The sequence below is a fragment of the Felis catus genome, chromosome F1, assembly GCF_018350175.1.
Source record: "Felis catus isolate Fca126 chromosome F1, F.catus_Fca126_mat1.0, whole genome shotgun sequence".
NCBI classification, from domain to species: domain Eukaryota; kingdom Metazoa; phylum Chordata; class Mammalia; order Carnivora; family Felidae; genus Felis; species Felis catus.
The window spans coordinates 7,994,545-8,009,032 of record NC_058384.1 but is presented as its reverse complement, the minus strand read 5'-3'; the positions used below and the strand labels follow the sequence as shown (position 1 = coordinate 8,009,032).

Below are 14,488 nucleotides of genomic sequence, written 5' to 3'. Positions count from 1 at the left end.
TCACACAAATACTCAAGAACAGTCATTCTCCCACTTTGGCCACTAGATGTCCACATTGAATCGCTTATTTATAGTTCAGTGGTCTAGACTCTGTAATGCACTAAATAGAATAAGTGCATAGATTATATTGACTGGACCTGACTCCAGATCTGTTAATAACTGTTAGATTAAAAAGTTAATAGGACATGGTCTATGTCTTCAAGGAGCTCACACTCCAGAGAAGGGAGCATAAGGAGAAACTACAAATCCAATAATACAAAGACTATCCAGTTTAGATTTCCTCTGGGAAGAAGGCACTGAGTCTTGTGGATTAAGTACATTTTAACCAGGCAAATAAGAAGGGATTAGAGGGGAAAGGACTGTCAATCCTATTCCAGGAAAAGGGTAACAGCTTCTGTAAACACATGAAGACCTGAGGAAATTTGCACAATTTGGGTTTCTGCAAATAATTCAATATGGTAGAAGCAGAGAGTTCTAGAAAGAGAGAAATGAAAGACTAGGGACTCTGCCAGGAAGACCCTTGAATGTCGTGAAAGGAGTTTGGGATATAACCTGAGGACTCCAGGGAGGCATTGCAATGTTTTTGTTCTCTTACATCACTATACTATTATTACTATTTCAGAGAATTTTGTTTTACTTTCTTTTGGTTTTGCTTTTGCAGATTTTCCTTATGTAAGGTCCCCTCTAGATAAGATGTGGAAAAAGGATTGTGGGGAGGGACAATTCTGGCTATTGGGAAACTTACTGGAGACACACCATTCTGGTGATGAGGAATGGAACTGATGCAGAGACACTGGGGAAGGAGTGACAAGGAAGGTCAATAAATTTCAGGGATGTGAATCTCTTCAGACTGTGGGAATGAATGAAGAATCAGGACAAGTCTTGGGTTACTGGTTCGGGTGAATGAATGGTTGGTGTAGCACTGATTTGGAAGGAAAATGGATGAGATGGATCTGGGAAGGAAGATGATTGGGGGATAATGCACTTCACTGTGGGTTTCCTGGGTGATTTTGAACAAATCACTCAATGGTCTGTGTTTCAAATTCTCTACCTATAAAACGAGACAACTATTAAACCTACCTTGTAGCAGGTAAAATCTTACAGATCATACAGTAAAATCTTGCAAACTAACTGTGTATACATTTTCTCCAGCCAATGAAAATCCTAATTTTGTTCATTCAAAAACATGTAATGATTTGCAGAAAATTTCTAAATATGCAGCTTAATTACTTTCATACATGTAGTAATGGAAACAAAACTCTTTGAAGTTGCTTAATAAAGATACTACTTCATTAATTAGTGGCCTCCACTTATTTGAACATTAAATAAGGAAAACAATATATTTAATATGCCTGAAAAAGCTTATTCTCTTAGGCAAGTAATGAATTCTTCTTTGAAATCTTTACATTGCTTGGTTGAGTAAGCTTTCTTGCTCCCTTTTACTTAACAGGTAATTTCACCCAGGTAACATATTGGGCGTACTTCCTGGGCATCAGGTACTGTTAAGCAGTCTGTCTGCTTAGGACAGTACCTGATTTAATCCTCACAGCTCTGTAAGACATGTGGAAATTATTATCATCCCCATTCTGTAGGGGAAACTCAGGTAAAAATGAGTTAAATAACTTGCCCAGGTCTCAAACTCATAAAAAAATAGAGCCAAGACTCAAATCAATACGCTTTCAAAGTCCACACTATGCTATCTCATTTTCTAAATCCCTTTGGTAATTACAAAAAATTTATACCAGTATAGTAGACACTAGAGAAAGCATATATAATCCATGTGTTACCTACTACATATGTTCTGCAATCTTGTCTACATTTGATGTTAAAAAGGTAATTTTTTAAACTCAAGTTTTTAAGCTGAAGAATTTAAAGGAAATTAGAGATGACCATGCTAATTTGAATAGATCCCCAACCATTGGAAACCCCACTTTCCATTTGATCAATAAAAGCAGTTCTTAGAAACACCCAAATGATGCAGGGTCTTTAGTACACATATTTTAGGCATTCATCAGCTGTCTATTAAGGCAGAAACTTCGTTGTAGTTAATAATTCCTTCTTCCATCTCTGTTTCCCTCCCTTTTTCAAATTGCATTTTTCAATTGTTTGTTCCCAAGACAAATTTACTGTTCTTCAGGGTCAGTACACAGACTCAGTTTCAAAGAAATCAAGTATATCATGAAGGTTACAGCTCTGTGGGTTAAAAAGTTATGATTTCAGGTAAGCAGTTTAAACAGAGATTTTGTGTTGACTGCCATGTGGAAATCCAGCCACCATATGCTTGTTGTGCATTAAGAACTGGGACCATAAGAAACTTAAAAACTGAGAATGAACTAAGAGTTGATGGGGGGTGGGAGGGAGGGAAAGGTGGGTGATGGGCATTGAGGAGGCCACATGTTGGGATGAGCACTGGGTGTTGTATGGAAACCAACTTGACAATAAATTTCATACTTAAAAAAAAGAAAAAGAAATTATTTAAACATACACACACACAAATGGAACTGAGACCAAAAAAAAAAAAAAAAAAAAAAAAAGAATAAAGAAAAGCTTGGAAAAAATTTAAAAAAGAAAAAAAAAAGAACTGGGAATCCCCCAAACACAAGGGTCAGTGAATCCTCAGAAGCGAGGGATTCCACCAGGCATCCCTCAGCGTGGGGTCTGTGGGTCAACTTCTCAGAGTTGACGATGTCTGCAGTTGATCATGTCTGCACTATCGTCTCGGTTGTCCTTGCTTATGCTGCCTTCACTGGTATTTCAAGGGAGTGCATTTTCGCTCCCATTAAATCTAGTGATTTTTCACAGGGGAGGCAGGAGCAAATAGTTGTTGATGTTGTTGGCAAAATACAGGAGAGTTTGTCTATCATGTGTGTCCCTCCACCAAGGCTACCTTGGCATCTGCACAGTAGCTTGGAAATCATCCCAGGCTCATCTCCCCAAAGTTATCTTTGATTCTTTCAATATCAGCACCTCCGCCTCACCTTCTTGGGCTTCAAACTTGGCTCCTTGTCTTCCTATTGCTCCATTTGGAAAGATAGCCCAGTTTTAGACTGTTTACCTTGTCTCTGATTTGACGGTTTTAGGGTTTGTTTTGGGGAGAGGGGAGAGCTCCATCTTGGGATATGTTCTCATTAGAACTTACTCTATATTTATGTCTGTTTGCCAGGGGAAGATATTGAAGAAGATAGCTCACACTGGGGAAAAAATGGATAATCATTACACTAACAGACCCCCAAAATACCCATTATGACCAGTGTGTACAGGTCCAGTGCAAAAGGACAGTTTGGATATAAAGTAACTGCTCTGCGGTTTGAAAGAGTGACAACATAAAACAGTCCAATGGAAGAATCTGTCAGGAATTGCGGTATTCTAAATTCTAAAAATTCGATTCTAAATTCTGATCCCAATTTAACTGCACTCATAGAATGGGAATGGGTATCACAAGGAAAATGGGAAGCATACATTCTTTATTTTTACCACTTAATCAAAATGACTTCTTGAACACGGCAATCTAGATCTTGTGATAATCCACTGCAACCTACCCAGAAAAGCTGCATCAGAGAACGCTCTTCTGGCAGGACCTGGCCTCTTCCGGTCCATGTTAGGAACATGTAGACTTGTTAAGACTTCCCCTTCTCCTCTTTCCTCTAGCTCACATTTTCATTTCAAACTGACAGAAGGCTTTACTTTTGAAAAATTTCTAAACTTTTCTCTGTGCTTCCTACCTCTCACTATTCTCATGCAGGTTTACATCCCACAAGTGATTGCTCTGACCTACTCCTAACGGATCAATTTTTTCCCTTTGTCCAGACTCATCGTCTCTCTTGCACAAAATACCAGTTAGAGACTGGACTTGGTTTATGTGTCCTCCCAGATTTCCTTGACCCAGCTCACAAGCCCCCATTCTCCAATATGGGCCGTGACTATCTGCCTCACTCCCCAGAAATGGGAGTTCTGACTACAGTCACACCTCAGCTGGTGCTGCTGCTGCTGCTGCTGCTGCTGCTGCTATAGCAACCACAGGCCTCTGTGCACCTTTGCCCTCACTGGACTGGACACACAGAGGCTCTGGCTTCCCCCACTGCTGCTCTGACCCAGTTAGCCCAGCCCAGAGGCAAGGGGTTATTAGTACCTCATGGAGCATAATGGCACCGTATGAGTCAACAGACAAGAAGGGGCCAGTGATTAAATTGCTTGCACCCCCTACCCATTCCATGGGTTATTTCAAGGTGTGCTAGCTTCATACAGCCTCTCTAAAGATGTCCCACAGGATGAAGCAATCAGCTGTTTTAGGGGAAGTTATGGTCAGCCCAGTGGTGCATCCTTTGATATTTGGAATCCTTTTTTCCTTGCCTCTTCCTTGACTCTCTCATTCTTGATTTCCTGGATATATACTCCTCTATAAATTATTAGTCCATATGTTTTGCCTTGGGCATTATTTGGGGGGAACTTGTAGTAATAATCTTACAACCTTCGTAATCTCCCCTCTGGCATAATGACCTGCAAAGCTCCCTCTGCTTAATGTACTGGCATTCAAGGAACTCTGATTATTTTTTCCACTACCTACCCCACCTATTCTTTCACTATTTCTAACTTCCTTAGTGCATACTACACTCTGCTCATGCACAGCACAGAGTGTACATTCATGGTTGCTGTTTACTGTGTCCTGTATTGTGGTCACCATTCTATGTTCTCATGTCTTATCTTCCAGTTAACTTGTAAACACCTCGCACATAGGGATCATGTCTTTTGTGTCTTGGCATCCTTCCTCGCTTCTGCAATGGTTAACAAGAGATTATTATATTTTTTGATGATAAAAGTTATGTATATATGGCCATATTTCTTCTCAAATAAAGAATAAAAACACTGGAGTAAACACAGGCACCCCTGTAGGTAAGTAAACACTAATGTGAAATGACGCTTAGCAACAGTCACAGTCAGATTTCAAAGAAAAGGAAAATATTTCTTATGGAAAATAGCAATATATAGACGCTTAGCAACAGTCACAGTCAGATTTCAAAGAAAAGGAAAATATTTCTTATGGAAAATAGCAATATATAGAAGAACAAAACACCAAACCAGCTCTCTGCTATTTTTCCTAAGGGATCCCGATCTCAACTCAACCCACTATTCAACAGTCATCACTTGATATCTTCTGACTATTAAAAAGTCCCTACAAAATATTCATTTTTATGGATATCATAAAGTCAAGTGGTATTCCTGTTAGATTTGTCATCTCCTGTTCTCCAGTGACAATAACAAATTATAACACCAATTTCATATGGTGTCTTATAATTTTCAAAGTACTGCCCCATGTATGTTCATCATCAGTTCTTCACAGACCTGTGAGGCAAGGCTCAGGTCCTCATTTGGTTAGGGTGTGAGAAAGGGGGCTGGGATTTGGGATGAGCCTAAGGTCATAAGACAAATAACATCTTGCCTGGAGGAGAACCCACCTCTTCTGACTGCTAGTCCAGAGGGCTATTCAGATTTTCCTCAGAAAGATTTGACTAAGTGAGTTGGTTGTGATCAGTAAAGAAGCATGAAGTCTTATGTTAACTCTATGGAAAAATTCAACACATGAATGAATTGTGGGATAGCCATGTGACCCCCTGCATGCAACGAAGATTCTAGTTTTAAAGTACTCCTTCCTGGATTATGAATCCGGCACCAAGATATGAAAATCTGAGATGGCCCAGAAGAGCAAATTAAAATATGAGGAAATCTGAGAAATACAGAATTAAATCTTAATTCAGTTATTCATAATTTACCAAACCCTCAAAGGGCTCTCAGAGTTTAGGTTTTACAGCAGGTGGTAACACCCTGCTTCCATTTCAAAATCATTTTCTATCACCTTGTGGCTGATGCAAATGGAGAGTACTGAAATACAGCCAATGACCAGTGTCACTTTTCTCTCAAGGATGAATACAATACACTCAGCGTTAAGTGTGTGTGTGTGTGTGTGTGTGTGTGTGTGTGTTAAGTAACTAATCAACTAAAAAGTGTGCTATGAGATACCTAAGGACTATAAAAGGAGAATGGTTACAAAAGATAACAAGCTTGGCAGAATGTGTTAAGGACAAATATAATTGCTGTGTCCCCTGGGCCGTGCAATGCTGGGACACAATGCTTGAGGTTTAAAAGGCACATTTGAAGGGTGCCTGGGTGGCTCAGTCAGTTAAGTACCCGACTCTTGATTTTGGCTGAGGTCATGATCTCACAGTTCATGGTATTAAGCCCGCATTGGGCTCTGGGCTGACAGCGTGGAGCCTGCTTGGGATTCTCTCTCTCTCCCCACCTCACCCTTTGCCCCTCCCCTGCTCACACTTGCTCTCTCTCAAAATAAATAAATAAACATTAAAATAAAGAAAGAAAAGGCACATTCAGGAGGTGGGCATGTAAGGTAAAACCTATCTGTGACTACCGTGGAACAGTTTGGATAGGCAAGAAAAGATCATTTTCTCGTGAGTCTTAGTCATCCTGAGCTGGGAATATCAAGTGGAAAAAAGCTAAAGAAAGATTTACAAGTATTCTGCCTAAGGCCACAACTCAAAGCTAGCAGGTGCTGCAGTGGAGTTGATTTCCAGACCCATTCATATGCTGCTGTTTCCACCTTCTCTCCCACATTGTCAGATTGGGCTTTATACAGATTCTCCCTTGATGTTTAATTTAAAACCCTCTACATCTGAGTCTGTCTCCCTTGGTAGGAAGAGTGACTCCAAATGCCAGCTCTTGAAATAGCCACAAATGAATCTCCTGGAGAAGTGGTTTAAATGTTGGTTCCAAGGCCCATGAAGATTCTGCTTTAGGGGGCCTGGAATGCAACCCAAGTATCTGCATGTTTAAGAGACCCCCCTGATGATTCTGACCGACTTTGGGAATGGTAGGTCTAGATTAAAATCAAATCTCCTTTAATATAATCTCTCTGTGGCTATTTGCTCATTTCCCAGGTTTTCCTTCACGGACTCAACACCAGTGGAGGAACACAAGAAACTACTACTTCATTTCACAAAATGGAATCCCACAGGGATACCAAAGGCTGCGTCACTCACAAAGCTCCAGCTCTGAGGGAGGGGACCTTGTCTATGTAGTATCGACAGCTTTAAGTTTCATCATAGTTTACTCACCTCTAGCTTAATTCCTGTCTGCCCTTGCGTTTTGCAGTTCTGTATAGGCTGCCCCACTGCCATGTTTAATAGAACCAGATGTAACATACGGGAAAATAGCTGAAGGTGATGTCGTTTGGAAAGGAGCTTTTATAAACCTAACTAAATGGCCTTGTACACGTGAAGCCTGCCCTGGCCTAGCCAGTTACCGAGACTCCAGAACCCATTAGAAGTGAGACGTGTGTTGGAAAGATATCAACAGCAGTTTCTTCACAGAAAGGGAAGCAGAGTAAAGACTAATGTTACTTCCTAGGCAATTTTCTCATAGTAGGGAGAGTAGAGTAAATCCTGTATGCATAAGAAACTTGAGGCATATTTTAGGCAAATAAGATAAAATTATTCCAGGACAAGTCACAGCTTAAAAGCAGACAGGTACCATGCCAGGAGCGTCTAAATCTTCCTTAAATATTTAAGTTGCTCTAAACATGTGGGGCTCTGAGCTTACTGCTGGGAAAGCAAAGTCATCATATATGGTCCCTGATGTGAAGGGGAAAAGGCAGCACAGAAAGACAAACCAAAATACAAAATTGTATATTTGAAATTCCAAACGAGACATTCAGACCTATGTGCCATAGGAGCTCAGGAAGAGAAAAGATCACCAAGAAACTTGGGGGGGGGGGCTTTATATAAAGGGGTGGGACTGAAAGATAATTAAAAAAAACCCATTTGAAAATTTACCCATGCCCACCAGTTCCAAATTTACTTATATGCCTTAGAGCAGTGCTGTTCAGTAGAAGTATGTGAGCCATATATTATTTAAGTCTTTTAGTGGCCACATTTTATAAAGCAAAGAGAAACAGATAAAATTAATTTTGATAACATTTTATTTAACCCAACATATTTAAAATATTTCAATTTGTTATCAACATAAACTAATTCATGAAATATTTTGTATTTTTTTCATACTAAATCTTCACAATCTGGTGTGTTATCTCAGTGTAGACTAGTGACATTTCAAGCACTCAAGAGGCACAGAGTAGTGTTACCATGTTGAACAGCACAGATCTAGAGAAACTCTTGTACGTTGAGTAGAAGATGTAACTAGGATGTACTTTGAGGCACCGTTTATTATGTTATAGTGAAAAACAGGAAATAGCCCAAGGTCCATCAAAAAAGGGAAATGGGTGAATAAATTGTGAGCAAAAGAACGGAAGCACTGCTTGGCTTCATGTTGCATTCATGTCTGCAGTGACCTCTAGGAGGGAGCAGGTGGATTGAACTAAAGAGAGAAATACATAGATGTAAATGTTACCTGTAATTTTTAATTCTTTAAAGATAGGTTAAAATAAAATTAGGAAGGTTCATCTCTGACCACTGTGGGTGGCAGATATATGGGCACTGTATCACACCCTTTGCACTTTTCTGTATTTAAAAACTTTTAAATAATTTACAAAATGAATAAAATTCCTTGAGGATATGGAGGTAGCAAGTGGGAGGCAATCAGAAGACAGGCTCTTTAACCAAAGAACAGAACGGGGTGGTCACAAGTCAAGAGGCAGCCGGGGTGGTGGCTAGACGGTAAACTGGTGGGGATGATCTGGGAGTGGGAGAGAAGACTCTGAATATGAGCCAATAGCCCAAGCTTTACACCCCCTGCCCTTCTGTGTGACAGCTGAGTTCCATTTGGCAGCCTCACTGAGGGCGAGTGTAGAGGGACCAAAAGGTTTCACAGGGATATGAGGGAGTAATGCTTTGGAAGCCACAGGGATACTCAGTGGGTCACCTTCTCTACTCCCTGGCCCTGGGGTCTATGGGGTATGTTAAGAGTTCAGCTAAGCTACTCCATGCTATTGCTGCCTCAGCATCCACTTTGTTTGGCCAAACAGCCTTCAGGGACTTTCACAGCAGCCCCTCATGCACCCTAGCCCCGGGAAGTAGCCTACAGACAGAAGTTCCTCGTGTGACTTTCCCAACAGCCCTTGCAATCAACAGTCTCCCCTCCCCGCCTGCCTCAGATAAGACCTTTGTGTAGCATACCCACACCACACTCTTTCTGGTTTGAATTGACCCATCTTGCCTTGACTGGGGAACCCCAAAGCACTCTGCCCATGGACCCTAATAAAGGCATATGTGCTAGGGTCCTGCCTCTCCCTGCCAGCACCCTGCCTTGATCTCCCTCTGTGACCCCTCAAGGTATGTCATGTGCTTCCTCCAGGACCTATGAGTAATAAACTATCTCAGCTTCTCTTGTGGTCTGTTGTTGAACCCCAACTCACCATCCAGCACCCTCTATTCTATTTAACAATGTTCACTTAGCAACATTATAATAAGGCATTGCGGCGGCGGGGGGTGGAGGGCAGTTTCTGCTTGGTGGTGGGAAACCAGGGTCCATGGGGGCTGCCAGCATTAAGGAAAAGTAAGGAAACAGAGAAGATGTTCAGGGAAGAGGCTGAAGATACAAGAGAATTTGGTGCTCATGAGGAGAGGCTGAGCACACATGGCGGGAGCTCAGGATTGGCTCAGATGGAGAAACACACCGGTCCATAAAGATTCGGGTCGTCACTGACCGGAGAGCCTTTCCCTTTCGGCACCAACTGGCCTCAGCAAGGATGTGAGGTATGATGGGATATGTTCTGATCATCTTTGGGGGCAAGAGGAGGTCAAGAGTGTTTCCACAGTCTGAGTCCTGAGTGATTTGCTTGCTGGTATGTTGATTTCTGAGACATCTGCTCTCTTAGGTATCACACTGCATGTCTTTAGATTACTTTCAATTTTTGACTATCCTAACAATTCTGTGAGGAGAGACAGTACAACATAACCATCAAGGGTTTCAGTCTTATATCCTCCACTTTGTATGAAGCCTTGAACAAATTAATCTTCTGGGGCTTAACTCTCTTTAACTGAATAATGGGGTAATAGTATCTAACTACCTCACAGTGTTGGGATAAAGATTAAGAGTTAATATGCATAAAGCACTTATAACAATACTTAGCATGTAGTGCACACCTAATAAGCATTAGTCATGGACATTATAATCTATCAGCTATATATTTCCATACATCTATGATTACCTCGTTAGGATAAATTCTTGGCAATATAATTGTTGGGTAAGATGATGGACAAAATTTTAATGCTTTTAATACAACTTGCCAAAATATGCACCAGAAGATACATTAAATCCCATTGTATCCAATTAAATACCATTGTATCATCAGATACTTATTTTATTCCCACTTATTTATGTCACAAGGCATGACAACCCACTACCCACCCATCAATCAATTACAGTTGCCCTCTGTATACTCACCAACCCAGAATGAGGGAGTGGTGCCTGGTAATCTGTAGTTTAGAGATGTTCCCATTTGATTCATAAATACTCTTCAGTTTAAAGCCATTGTTCTAGAATTTTATCAATTGATAATCAATTGATAAATGTTATCAATTTAAATCAATTGATTAATGCTAAAACATTAGTATACCCAACCTTTTTGTAATACCAACACCTTAGACCAGGCTCTTTTTGAAATTCCCCTTGGCTTTTACAACACCTCTCCTACCTCATTTACTATTTCTATGTCACTTTTTTTTTCCTTTAGGGGAAAAAAAAACCTGGATATTTTACATAACTGGGAAGTCTAAAGTGGCACTGGCTGCAGGCACCTTGTCCACTAGAAATAGAACATGAACCATGTAAACTTGGGGTCTGAAATCATTCACCAGAGTGCTGCCTCTCTCCTCCCATCATTGGCTTGCTTGCTCTCTATGTGGCCTAAGTCTTGGATGGGCTCTCTGGTAATCAAGGTACTGGCAGCCTCTGACTCACACCCTTGAGGCTTGACAAGCCCAGGAGAAAACAAAAACAAAAACAAAAACAAAAACACACAGACAAAAAACAATGTATACCCAAGAATCCTAGAATAGGAATCTTCCCCACCAGGAACTAATCCAGGAGCAGGAGTTACCACATCAAACCCAGCAGAGTGCCATGTTTACATTCCCAACACGTCCCTATCTACCAGTTCCTTCTCGACTGTCTTCCGATTTCCCTCGCTTCCTCAAAGCATTCACAACCAATCACTGAGTCATGCTGATTTAATGTCCCCAGTTGTTCTCAGGTCTGTCCTCTGTCCTAACTGCTACGACCTTGGTTCAGACTCTCATCATCTCTTTCCGTAGCCTTCTATCCGGTCTCCTTTCGACATTTCTGCTGCCCTTGGATTCATCCTCCATACATATCCAGATGCAGCCCATTTCCTTGCTTAATGACATTAAGTGCAATACCATTAGGACAAAGTCAAAAATGCCCTAGCATACAAAACTCTCTAAGACCTTCCAGAACTACTCCTGATCCTTGTATGACCAAACCAAACTCGTTTGTTTTTCCTCAAAACCTGTTCCCAATTTTGGTTAAATGTGTTCCACTCATTAAGTACCAATGCTGAAAATTCAGTCATTCTCAGCTCTTTTCTCTTTCTTTCCAGGTCCATGTTTTTCTCTGCCTGTTGCACTCTGACCGCCCTGCCCAGGCCATATCATATCTCTCCTCTTTACCAGTCATCCGCGGAGTCTCTGCACCTTCCCAGCTTCTCTCCACGTTGCCATCAGGTATCCCTTTAAACACAAGCTTTACTTAGAAAAACTTCAGCGGCTCCTCATTATCCACTGAATACAAGTCCCCTGGTATTGAAAATATCACAGACTGGAAATTAGTATGATTCAACACAACTGAAAATTATCATGGTTCAACATGATTGATACTTTGGGCCCTATCCCCTGTGCCCCACCTCTCCACATCATGCAGGCAACCTCATTGTCCCCATGCCTGTTTCCTCTGTTCTCCGTGTGTGGAATGCTCTTCACAATGGCCTTTAGAAATCCTTCTCGATCTTCAGGGCCCTGGCTTTTTCTTCCATGAAGCCTTCCTAGATTTCCCTAGTCAGACAAAATAAATTCTCTGTGCATCCATTGAAGTTTGTCTATACCCATACCTATATCACAGAAGTGATCACAGCCTGATTGATGCAGTAGTGAGCTGTGCACCAGTGTCAGCCCCAATGGCATGGGGGTTCCACTATTTCCCAATTCTATAACTTTGGGGAAATTATGAGCCTGATTTCTCATCTACACATGGCAACGTTAATACCTGCCTTATCTTAAAAATGAGATGATATGTATAAAGATATTAGAATGGTTCCTGGCACTTGTTCCTGGACTTGCTCTGACCCCTTCTGAAAACCCCACATCACATCTCAGTTACGCCTGTGCGTTCTGGAGTCTGACTCCCTGGCACTGAAGCCCAGCTCTCTCACTTACCAGCTGTGTGGTTTTGGTCAAGTTCTTTGTCTTTGCAGTGTCTGTTTCCCCATCTGCAAAACGGGGATAATAAGTGCATGTACCCAACTGGGCTGTTATGAGGATTAAGAGGAATATAGCAAACACTTAGAGCAGTGCTTGGCATAGAGGAAGTGCTCAGTGTTAGTTACAGTTACTATCTCTGCATTTCCGGGATCCAGCAGAAAAACTGGAGGACAGTGTTCCATAAATGTGTCATTGTACTGAACCCTGTTTCTCTTTGCAGTGTAATTTAGTTAAGGTTCTTCCCCACATTAACAATGCAAACCCATTCCATTACAATTTAGGTATTGTTTTGCTAACCCCTGTTTACAAAATGTCAAGCTCTACTCTCTCTCATTGCTTGGTGAACCATTAGTGAGTGTAAATGTGGGTACAAATCAATTATGGGTGGTTTATTTCGTCTTGGATTGGCTTCTCTGAAACTCACAAGATATTATTATATACGTGTAATTTGATTAATTTGCCTATAGCCTGTCAAGTGAACTGCACCCCTCTAAAAAAAGTATATTAAAATATTTTTATGTTGATTTTGAGGTAGTTGTTTGCAATATATAGAAAGATATCATCTAAAAGAATAAGTTAATATTACAAAAAACACTAAAATAAATAAGATATCATCCTGCATTTCTATAAATGTTTTTGCAGAATTATTTTATTTCTGGATGTAATGATTAAAAAAAAAACCACAAAATCTCTAATCTATACTGACAATTGGGGCAGGATGAGATATATTCTCTAATTCTCTGAGTTTTGTTTTGGAGTTTGAGTTATCATAATGCTTCAGAAGGAAGCCACTGTTGATTATTGAGAGGGGCAGACAGGGGTGTGGGAGGGAACACAGGGGAGCAGCCAGGACTGCAGTTCCCACTGACAATGACCCTGCTGAAGAAGCACTTATAGTCAGAAGATGTGGAAGAAAAAAGGTAAAAGAAAGAAAAACAAATTCATTATAAATATTCAAAACTTGACTATAATGAAGTTTCTCAACTTTGGCACAATTGACATTTGGGGCTGGATAATCCTTGGGGCGGGGGGGGGGGGGGAGGGGGCTGTCTTGTGCACTGAAGAATGTTTAGCAGTGTCCCTGCCTTCTACCCACTAGGTGCTAATAGCACCCCCTTCCTAGTTCTAACAACCAAAAATGTCTCCAGACATTGCCAAATGTCCCCTGAAAGGCAAAATCACCCAGGTTTGAGAAAAACTACCTTGATGGGAGAAAATTAGTAAAGGTATTAGGTGGAACATCTTATAGGTTATTAAAAACGTTCCCTACTTTTAGGTATTTTTATTGACACACATAGGCTTATCATAAAACTAATGATCTGTACTACCAATAAAAAGACCCCAGACCATGGTTCTGGTACATTTCCCCAGAGATTAGCACCAGGAGTCCTCTGTCTGGGATGAGGTGATGAAGGTAAACGGGGGGCAGGGAAGGAAAGAGGTGCTTTAAAGTGCCAGTTGGTCTTCCCAACCAGCAAATCTATTTTTGCCCACCTGTGAGGTGCAAGACACTGCAGAGAATGTGGAGGCACACTGCACTCAGACTTTCCTTTAAAGATTATACTTCCATGACAAATGACTTCCCACCTTCTGCTTTTTCCTTTTAATAAACACCTGGTTGGTATTTGTTTCAACAGAGGCCATTAAAAATAGTGTTATGCAGTCAGAAAGCGGGACTGTTAAAAGAACAGAAGGACATACAGTTCATTTCTCCATAATACTTCACTGAAATCATTTTAGGAAATTAACAATTACATTAATTGCCTAAAAACAAGATTCTCTGCTCTTCCTTGGCAGTACATTTCCCCCCAATTTCTTCTTTATAATTGGTAATAGAAATGCTGAAACTAAGATAAAAACTTTAAACTTGTCATCATGATGAAATTAACTTATAATGCAAAAATAACACTTCCCTATACTGACTTAGCAATATTTCTACTTTTAACTATAGGGGATGAATAAATAAAGGAACACAAGTCTCAAACAGACATGGTGTGCTCAAGAGGTTCAATCATGTGACGAGTAAT

At 40.7% G+C, this 14,488-nt stretch overlaps 1 protein-coding gene across 1 annotated transcript in view; it reads right to left on the bottom strand.

The window, feature by feature from the left end:
* The window catches only part of OPN3 (opsin 3), a 44,042-nt gene that overhangs the window by 17,593 nt on the left and 11,961 nt on the right, over positions 1 to 14,488 (bottom strand). The window lies entirely within an intron of this gene.